We start from the raw sequence: 11,678 nt of genomic DNA on the forward strand, positions 1-11,678 counted from the left end.
GCTGCCAACCCTCTGTTGGAACCCTAAGGTGTTTTGATGTGATCAAACAAGTTAAGTTAGGTCCTGTGTGGTTTAACCCTTGTGTCTAAGTGTGCAGGAGCTTAGGAACATAGGAAGTCAAGCGGAAGACGCGGCTAGTGAGAAGGATGACACGGGAGAGAGCCGACGGTCTCAGTGCGTCTGAGGGACGAGGTGATCGCGGAAGAGTACACCGGTGGACGAGAAGAACGTACGCGACATTCGAGGGACGAGAAACTGGGAAGGAAGGCTGCTTGAGGAGAATGCCGGAACTTGGGTTCGGGTGAGGCATATTCCGGATGGCCGAGATCACCCAAGCTAACGGAGCCGGAGCGGAAGACTTGGACCGAGACGAGCTGAACCGGAGCATAAGAACCGGACCGTAAAAAGTCAACAGGGTTGACTTAGTAGTCTGGGCGCTCGGATCCATTCTGGGAGCCCAGACCGTCCGAGCGCCCGGAGTCGGGTTTTTGACCAGATCGCGTCAAACGTGATCCGTTGCATTGGGGATAAAGTTTTATCCCCCCAGGGCACCCGGAACCCCTTCGGGGTGCCCCGACCAAGGCTATAAATACAGCCTTGGTCCAGAAGCTTTTCAACAATCAAAAAACAACTCACTTGTAATCCAGTTCTTTCATTTCTAGATTTTCGTTTGTGCTATAAACGCTGTAAAGAGGCTACTCCGCCCGAAGGAAATCGTCAGATAGTGCGCTACACTTTCCTTGGATTAGCAATCCTCTGATTGCAAACCAAGTAATTCTTTTGTATCTATTTCTTTTAGTCTCTTTCTGTTTTAATTACAGGTCCTATTAATTTAGTTGAAAATCCGACAAAGGGTTATTTTATTTTTAGGCCAATTCACCCCTCCCCTCTTGCCGGCCTCCAGAGGGACCAAAAAGTGATATCAGAGCGAGGACGATTCAGGAGGACTAATCGCCGATCGAAGCAAGGAACCATTGGCCGGACCAAACATCGTTCCACCAAAATTCGAGGGGGACTTCGCACACTGGAAGCGTCGTATGGAGGTATTTCTAAAAAATGATTTTGAAATTCGTTTAATAATAAAGTACGGTTTTGTAGCTCTAACAAATCAAAATGGAGAAGAAAAAGAAGAGAGTCTTTAGACGAAGAAGGAGCAGAATAATTCCATAGCAAATAACCGAGCGGAGTATCACTTGCTGAGCGTGCTGCCACATCAAGAAGTCAACCGCATCAGAAGCTACTCGTTGGCTAAAGAACTCTGGGGAAAAGTTCCTGGAGCACGAAAGCACATTCGAAGCCAAATTCGCAAGGAGAGATATACTTCGGAACAAACTGATGAACATCCGTCTAGAAAGAGGTGAGAAAGTATCCGATCTACATGCAAAGGTGAAAGAGTTAATTACTGGACTCGAGAATCTTGGTGAAACGGTAACCAACCGGGACACCATACGTTACACACTCAACGCTTTTTCTAGAACTCCAGAATGGACGTCAATCATCGACACCTACTACATTTCAGAAGACCTGGAGGTAAGTACACTCGAGGAGTTATTTTCTACTCTTAAATTACATGAAACCCGATGTGTAGGGACAACAAAGAAATCAAGTCAGATAATGACGCTAAACGCAACCAAAAAGGATGAACCCGAGTCAGACTCAGAAGAAGATCAAGAAGCGTATATGGTAAGGAATTTTAAAAAATTCGTTCGATCTAATAAATTTAAAGAAATGCAAAATAAGAAGAATCCGAGAAATAGCGGAAGGGTTCATTGCTACCAGTGTCAAAAGAAAAGACACTTAAAAGAGGATTGCCCAGAACTTAAGAAAGATAAAGTCAAGATACCCAAGAAGCACAAGAATCTAAAAGCTACTTGGGGCGACACTTCATCATCTGAATTTGAAGTACAAGAATATACCGGACTAGCATTGATGGCGAGCTATGAAGGGCAAAGTACATCGGAACCCAACATCGATGAAGGGGCAGAGTCTTCAGATGAATGCAGCGAAATAAGAGAAAAGTCAGGCTTCAAGTCTGATATGGTAAGTGAGGTATGTCTCTTACCTCCTGATCAGATTTATTTTGGTATTAAGGCTATGACAAAGTCTATGTATAAATTAAAAAGTGAAAATACTAAATTGAAAAATGAAAACTTAGAAATAAAAAGAACTTTTGCAAAATCTTGTCTAATAGAGGATTTTGATAAACTTAAACTTGAAAATGTTAAATTAAAAGAAGAAATAGAAAAATTGAAAAACTCTATCTGTTCAAATTTTTCTGCTTTTAGAAATTATAAGGGATTAAACTGGTACTATAGGTTTCATAAAAGTCAGATTAAAAAAAATCAAAAGTTTATGTACCTAGAAAATACCTGATTAACCCTGTAGGATGGAATCTATATTGAGTTCCAAAGTCATGTTTAACTTGAACTGTTAATTAAATTTAGCGTTTTTTTGCGAGAAAATTAAATAGTGAATTTCTTTATAAGGCTTTGTCTAAGGAAGTGGTTGTTGCTCTAATAACTAAGAAGGCCTAGTGTCTCGTCATGACCTGGAAGTTAAAATATTAAAATAAAATGTTTAATTAACTTTCTGACAAAGCATTAAGGTTGAAATCTAATAATGCTTTAAAAAGTCTTTTAAATATTTTTTCTTAGAAAATATTTCAAAAATATTCATGTTTACGAAAACTTAGAATTTTTTTTTTAACTTTTACTTCAACACTTATGAAAATTTTGATTTTCTGTTGAAAATGTTGAAATATGTCTCAAACCTTGAAAAATATTTTTTTTTCTTATTCCGTTGCACTAAATTCTAAACTTAGAATTTTTTTTAAAATGTGTTTTTTTACTTAGAATTTTTTTTAAAATTACCTTAGACTTGTTAAAAGCACCCCATTTTTTATGCGATCAAAGGGAGAGAAGAATGTTAAGTCTAGGGGGAGGTGTATTTAAATTTTCTTTCATTGAAAAATCTTACTTACACTTATTTTTCAACATTATTTGTTTTTATATTATGTTTATTTTACCCTACCTTAACTTGGGTTGTTCACATTAAAAAGGGGGAGATTGTTGGAATCCCAAGGTGTTTTGATGTGATCAAACAAGTTAAGTTAGGTCTTGTGTGGTTTAACCCTTGTGTCTAAGTGTACAAGAGCTTACGAGTACAGGAAGTCGAGCAGAAGACGCGACTAGCGAGAATGATGGCACGGGAGAGAACCGACGGGCTCGGTGCGTCCGAGGGATGAGGTGACTGCGGAAGAGTACACCGGTGGATGACAAAAACGTACGCGACATTCGAAGGACGAGAAACCGGGAAGGAAGGCTGCTCGAGGAGAAGGTCAGAACTTGAGTTCGGGTGAACCCTATTCTGGATGGCTAAGATCACCCAAGCTAGCGGAGCTGGAGCGAAAGACTCGATTAGAGTCTTTTTATATGACGTGACATCTAATGTATTTTATTTTCGTTAAAAATTGACCCAAAACATTAGAGTAACCATCAGTTACCTATAAATTATGAGTCAGTACATATCATACATAGATCATTTTGAGCTTTGGACTATAAATGATAAGAACATCAATATCGTAAGACTTTTTATGAACTTAGCGTTCAAAAATATAAGGAATTCAAAAAAAAATTATCTTCCATATTTGAACGAATGAGACACACTTAATGAGTTTAAATTATTTGTAGCGTTGAGATGTCCTTAGCACTATCTACATTTCCAATTTAATTTAGTTGATTTAGTGTCAATCGGTCACTTCAATGATTTAAAAGGGCCGGATATCTTAATTATCATAAAATAAAATAAATAAATAATTGGGAAGAAAAATGAAGAATACAATTGTAAAGAAAGTTCTTTTACCATTCTGTAAACGTTCATTAATTAGCGTTGAAAAATCAACTCACGTTGATGAATGTGAAAGTCCCCTCGAAGGATAAAGATGGCACGATGTCGTCTTTAATATTTTATATACAGCAAAAAAACACGATATGATTATGTTTCTCCTGCACATTACATCCATCTCAAAATAAAAAAAAAATTATAACCGCACCACTATTAAATATTAAATTTACTAAAAAGTAGATATTATTTTAATATTTATTAAAAGTTGTATTTTTTATAATAATTTTTTCATTCTATCCTTTGACAAATTTAATTATTTTTTTATCATTTCTTTCTTTTCTTTTTTCTCCCATGCATGTATGCAAAGTATTTTCTTTTTCTTATATATCCTCTGTTTTATCTTCTTCTTTTTTTTTTTCAAATTTTTTTCTCAATCTTGTTATATGAGATCAGACCTATGTTGGGCCTGTGGAGCTGATATATGGAGATTTCAGACCCAACAATAGAAAAAAAAAAGAAAAAAGAAAGAAAGAGAGATTTAGGTTTTTCAAAACCTTTGGTCCACCATTAGGAATGTCAAAAATAACAATGGAGAGTATATTTAGACTGCTTGTAATTTTAGAAATCTATAGTACCTAAAATAGTTACAATCTGAGGTCTCTAGGTCGATCAGTGAGTTTTGATCGAAATCTACTGATGGACCTAAAGACCTCAAATTGTAGTCATTTCGGGTCTTGTGGATCTCTAAAATTGCAAGGAGTCCAAATATACTCTCCATTGTTATTTTCGACATTCCTAATAATAGACTAGAGGTTTTGAAAAAAAACTAAATCTCTCATTTTTCTATTTTTTTCCTTTTTTCTTTTTCTTTTCTATTATTGGGCCTGATATGAAGAGATATCAGTCCCAATGTGGACCTGATATCTCCCCATATCAAGCCCAATGTAGACCTAATATAGGAAAATATCAGGCCCAACAATAGAAAAAAAGAAAAAAGAAAGAAAGAGAGATATAGCTTTTTCAAAACCTCTGGTCCACTATTAGGAATGTCAAAAATAATAATGGAGAGTATATTTGAACTCCTTGCAACATCAGAAATCCATAAGAACTGAAATGGGTGCAATCGGAGCTCTCTAGGTCTATTAGTGGATTTTGACCGAAACACATTGATCAACCCAGATACCTCATATTGCAGTCAATTCAGGTTCTATGAATTTCTAAAATTACAAAGAGTCCAAATATGCTCTCCATTGTTATTTTTGACACTCTTACTAATAGACCAGAGGTTTTGAAAAAACTAAATCTCTCTTTCTTTCTTTTTTCCTTTTATTTTTTTTTCTGTTGTTGGGCCTGATATGAAGAGATATCAGGCCTAATGTGAGCTTGATATCTCTTCATATTAGGCCCAATAATAGAAAAATAAAAGAAAAAAGGAAAAAAAAAAAGAAGAGAGATTTAGTATTTTCAAAACCTCTGGTCTACCACTAGGAATATTAAAAATAATAATGGAGAACATATTTAGACTCCTTGCAATTTTAAAAATTCACATGACCTTAAATGGCTGCAATCTGAGGTCTCTGGGTCGATCAGTGGATTTCGGTTAAAACTCACTGATGGACTTAGAAAACTCTGATTGCACCCATTTTAGTTCCTGTGTATTTCTGATGTTACAAGAAGTTCAAATATACTATCCACTATTTATTTTGACTTCTAAAAGATATTAAAATATAATAAGAAAAAATCAACAAAATAATCCCTATACGTTGAGCCTGATATGAATCATATCAGGCCCACACATGAGGATTTTTACCAATTCATGATTATTATAATTTTATACCTCTGTAGAAGCCGAAATAAATAATGGATTAGTTTCTGTTGATTTCTGGGGTTGCAAATAATTCAAATATGTCATCTATTGATTATTTCGACTTCTCCAAATGTATTAAAATGTTATCAAAACAGTAACTAAACTCTAAACGTTGTGGCCTGATATGATTTAAATATCAAGCCTATGTTATACATGCACACATGGAATAAAAAAGAGGAAAGCGAATAGCAGAGAGGAAAAATTAGATTGGTTGTGTGCATAGGAAAATGTAAATAGAAGAGAAAGTAAGAAACGACAGTAAAAAGAAAAAAATCAGAAGGATAAAATAGAAAATGCACTTAAAAAGTTACGTTCTTTGGTGAATGCAAAAGTAATATACGTCTTTTGGTAAATTTAGAAATTTGCCCATTGATAAATTGCCGAATATCAAAAGGTGTGAGAATTTTTTTTCTATTTAATATTTTATATATAATTAATATTCCGAACCTTAATATTATTATTGATACTGAGAAATTATTGGTTAAACGGTACATATCATAAGTACATCATTTTGAGCCCTCGGACTGTGCGGTGGTAAGTAAAATTTATCGTCTACATTTGAACCACTAGGATATACTTAAGGAATTAAAATTATTTGTGATGTTGAATAGTCGATTACAAACTTATCTATATTTTTTTAATTTAATTTAGTGGTCGATGAACACTCATAGAATTAATAAAAGTTGAATACAGGAATTATCAAAATAAAATAAAATAAAATAAGAAGAAAAAACACGAATATAATTGAGAAGAATAATATTTTAGCATAGTGCAAACATTCATATCAGCGTTGAAAAATCACCAGCACCCTAATGCTAATGTGGGAGCCTCCTCGAAGGATAAAGATTGGCCCGTTGTCGTCTTTAAAATTTTATATGCTAATGTGAAGCACAACTTGAGAATTCCTATGTGACTAGAGTTCAAAGATTGACGGAGCGCAAAATAAATTTGTCTCTAACGCCGGATAGAATAATAATTATTATGTGAAATTAATAAGAAAATGAGTTTAAGGAGAGGATGAAATAACACCGTGTTAAACTAAGCTGATATTTATATAAACTCTAAAATTTAATATCTAAAGAAGAAAATAATTCTAACATAGATCTCAATTCCTAACTCATAAAAAAAATAAAATCTCCAAAAAAAAAAAGAAAAACAACTAACAATTCTAAAATCCTTCAACAAATTAAAAATATAAAAAGTAAAAAATTATTAAAAATATCCTAAAGAATAAAAGTATCCTAAATATAAAAAAATATAAAAATGATAAAATTATTAAAATAATAATAATAATATATAAATTCTCTTATATCAATCATACCATATTAAAAAAATTCATCCATAAATTTAAAATAATATTAATGATGATATAACAGAAAAATTATCTCACACCAAATTTATAAAATATATTAGCATGTCGGCTGGATTTTAGTCACTTTATGTTTTGGATTATCGGCATGATCACATTTGCCAATGATGGTCAAAGGTCAAATTGATCTAATTGGAACATATTCATGTTACTTTTATTGATAAAGGATGGGGACAACTCTTCCTACCCTTGATTCATGGTATCATAGTTTTATCCCTTCGGATAGTGCGGTAGTTTAGGTATTGAATATTGTCATATGAAATTTTAGAGTCAAAACTCAAGCATCCAAATATGTTTTTTTTTTCATATTTTGGTCATTTATACTAATGGTTCATAGTCATTCGTGATTTATCTTCTATATATTAGCTTAGGGATGGGTTGGCGGGGGTGCTGGGGTGATCGAATCGTCTTTTGTCACATGATATCATAGTTTGTGTCTCCTTGGGGTGGTGCGATGATTAAAGCATAAGGTGTTGTCACATGAGATCTTTGAATCGAAACTCGACCTATCCAAGTATGTCTTCTCCTATACCTTACCATTTGTACTAATGACTAGTAGTCACCCGTAATTTATCTTCTCCGTATTAACCTAGGAATGAGTTTACGAGGACGTTGAGGAAGAACGAATAACCTTTTACCACATGATATGATAGTTTGCTTTAGATTCACTCTCCCTAAATGCTTTCAACAGTTCAGAAACCTTTGATGCTAAGCAAACTTGCTCCAGTGAATTGTGCATAGATTCTCTAGACCACAAAGTGCGATCGAGAGGATGAACCAACTTATTCATAAGTGAGGATTTATGGACCCCACCTACTATATACAGGTGGGATTTATAGAATTTCATCTATAAACAATCTATGGTCTAAGAGTGGATTAGGGGTTGTGGTCCAGAGGATCCTGACTGCAATGAATTTTGCAAATCTTATTGCCTACTTGATTGCTTTGTTGAATTCGATAGGGCAAGTGGAAGAACAATTCTTGAATCCTCAGTGTGTTGTTCCTTTGGAACCTGTTCTGGTGTGCATCTCTCCTTTATTGGTCCACCGTATCAACACGGTAAATTTGTCTTCCTTCGTAGAGATTATTATTCAATTGTAGATCACTTTTTGTAGAGTTTTCTTAGATTCCCTCAGTTATGATTTGCTCAACTATTTCTGCTATGTTTATCCAATTGTAGATTATGACACCCACAAAGTTCTGTAAATGAATTTTGCCCATGTTGGGACGATCACCAAGAGAAGAGATGGTCACACCTGAGACCTCCACAGCTTGGCAGCTATCGAACCTTGATTGCATTGTTGATTACCCTCATCATCATCATCATCATCATCATCATCATCATCAAGTACCTCATCATATATTGGCTCACTAGTTGGCTTGGTCTCATCTTCGTCGTAAGTTGGATCACTAAATAATTAGATCTCGTCGTCATCTCTAATTTAAGATCAAGATTCCTCTTCAATTATTGCATCTTTCTCAACTTATAGTATGCCAGGTTCATTAACTTTTTCTAGTCAAATTCTTCCTCTAAATCATCTTCAAATCCATCAAGATCATCTTGAGTGTCGAAGCTATCACTCTCTATGACAAAGCATAATCGTTCCTGGACGAAGTTTAAGTATAATTAAAGAGAAGAAAGTGACCTTTCATCTGCTTCTTCTTCATCTTCTTCATCTTCTCACAATCCTTGATTTTGGCATTGTCCTTGTCAATTCCGTAAGCGTCGCAAGTGCTCCCATCATATCAATGTTGGACAGCTTGAAGACAACCAACTTTACCTTCATCCGTTCTGAAACTTGCTTATAGTTAAAAATCTGCTCTACTTTATTGATCCAATCAACAAAATTCTCTATCTGTAACATACCAACAATTTAGATAAATCAACTCAAAGTTTGAGATCTCCATATCAATCATCTCGACCACGTACCTCACTATCTTCACGAATTTGCACCATCTCTGCTAGGCGCTAGGATATATTTGCAACTTGCCTCTGTAAATCATGCTAGATTGAATTTACAACTTGCCTCTATAAATCCTTAACCACGTCTTGGGTGCTACGACAATGGTGCGAGGCTTCCTCAATTGGAACCTGCTTGGCATGACGACAAGCACCACCACCACAATTAACTTTCCATTGGATCTGTCGCTCGGTTTCCTCAATCAGACATTGCCAGCTTTGATACCAACTGAGTTGGATTAATTTCTCAACAGCTAAACAAATGTTTATATAGATTCTAGACCCTAATATCTAAAAAAGAAAATAAATCTCAATTTATAGATCTCAATTCCTAACTTGTGAAGAAAGGAAAGGAATCCTAATAAAAAAGGAAAAATAATCACAATTCTAAAATTCCTAAATAAATTAAAAATATAGATAATGTGGTGGTAAAAGAGGCATACCAAAGACTCACAACTCTTGATTAACGAAGATGTGAGCTGATCGACGGCTCTAGAATAGAGAATGTCCGATCGGGCAGAAAGATCACTGAAGACACTGCATCTCCAGTCAGTCGAACTAAATTTGAGAGGAAGACTTGTGATGCGGTGGTAAAAGGGGCATACCAAGGACGAGTCAGAGGCGAGCACTACAAGAAAATTGAGATTTTCAAACACTTAAAAGACAACAATTTTTTTAAAAAGCATTGTTTTTTTTTATGGATGGTACAACAAATCATTGCACTGATATGTTGTCACCGATGCCCTACCTTGCATTTAAAATGGCTGACAAATGTTTGACGAGCATTTTTTTTTAAAAAAGATAAGGTTCTCAGTTACGTCGAGGAGAAGCCATCGGAGTGGATGCCCAGTCAAACAATAGGATGGCAGCATGACTTGAGTCTAGTTAGTCAGACATGAGCCTCTTTTGACTAGACTTGAAAGGGAGGCTTGTGATACGACCCATAGATCACAAGCGCATAGTGGGTGGCTCCAGGGATAATATGGGGCTAATGATCAAGGTGATGTGACGGTCAAAAGTCAAGAGAATATAGCAGTCAAGGCCAAGGAGTATGTATTCGAACTGGCTTAGAGCCGATCAAACTCCAGGGCCTAGCCCCTCATTTTTCATGGGCACAGCTCCTAGTCCATTCCCGGTCAGCCAGGGCTTTGCCCCTCACTTCTCCTAGACATGACTCCCGGTCGGCCCCAGAGTCGGCTGGAATCTCAAGCTCAATCCCTCACTTTTCATGGGCTGGCATGACTCCCAGTCTACTCCCGGTCGGACCCACAAGGCTCAATCTCTCACTTCTCATGGGTATGGCTCCCAGTCTACTCCCATTCAGCTCAAGCATCAGTCAGACCCCAAGGTCAGTCCCTTACTTCTCATGGCCACGGTTCTCAGTCTACTCCCTGTCGGCCCCAAGCGTCGATCGGACCCCCAGGGCTTAGTCCCTCACTTCTCTTGAGAACGGCTCCCAGTTTACTACCAGTCGGCCTCTGCACCAGTTGAACCATCGCCAGGGAACAACTCTGTTAGAGAATCGCAACCACCTGTCAAAAAATAACAGCTATTTGTCAGGGAATATTTTGATACTCTACCACATGCATGCCACGGAACCTTACTCTACCCAATAGAAGTCTATCATACAACCTCTATCATCTGGCATACCCTGACACTAGATATTTTTTAATGTCTCATTATGACGAAAGTTATGAGAAGTAGTATAAAAAGGGTTTCTCTCTGTTGCCCAGGTACGCACGCACGTACATATCTACTACAGTTTTACTATTTATTTTCTTCCTACATTTTTTACGTTATCCTGCTTCTGACTTGAGCATCTGAGTGCTTGCACCAGGGATCTTTTCTTTGGTTCTCGCCTTAACGATCTTGTGTGATTCTTCTGTGTTGTATGCGGGTCCACGAGTACTTCCTCCCCTGCTCTTCTCAAAGATCTAAATCTTGCAACACGTCTTCGAGTCCTAGAGCCCAGTCTTCTCTCCGTTAATGTTCTCACTCTCGTCACCAACCCCCTAACTTCCGAACTGGATCACTTGTCAGTATAGTTTCAAAAGAAAGATTGTTTTAATTAAAATTAATAAATCTTATTTACACTTAACAATATTTCAAGAAATATAAAATAATTTAATAATTTTTCCAATTGAAAAATGTTTATTATCAAAGTTTGAATAAAAAAAATTAATTAGTAACTTTTCAAAAAGTCAAAAAATTAATTTTTATTTAAAAATACATTTTTAAAAAAAATAATATTAATTTTTTTAAAAATTTATTAAGGCATCAATTTTTTTTTTCATTTGGAGTCTCAAAAATGATTGAGACTTCCTTGTTTCTGGAACTTTCATGATTTCCGAAGCCAAGATGCCTCTATGACTTCTTAAAATTAAATATTATTTTTTAGGAGCATGTGGCAAAATGTACTACTCATATCCTCTATCTCTATGTATGATGAGATTGTTGATATCATTACCACACAATTAATATTGCAATGATTTCTTGTTAGCAACTAAACTCAATGTCCATCACCAATATATGGCATCATTGTAGCAGTTGTGACAAAATTTACAATCTATTCCTATCAACAAGAATTTAACATACAATTCAATATATTAGGTATGCAATTATCATAATTCTCGTCACCA

The sequence above is a fragment of the Zingiber officinale genome, chromosome 4A (assembly GCF_018446385.1).
Source record: "Zingiber officinale cultivar Zhangliang chromosome 4A, Zo_v1.1, whole genome shotgun sequence".
Classification (NCBI taxonomy): Eukaryota; Viridiplantae; Streptophyta; class Magnoliopsida; order Zingiberales; family Zingiberaceae; genus Zingiber; species Zingiber officinale.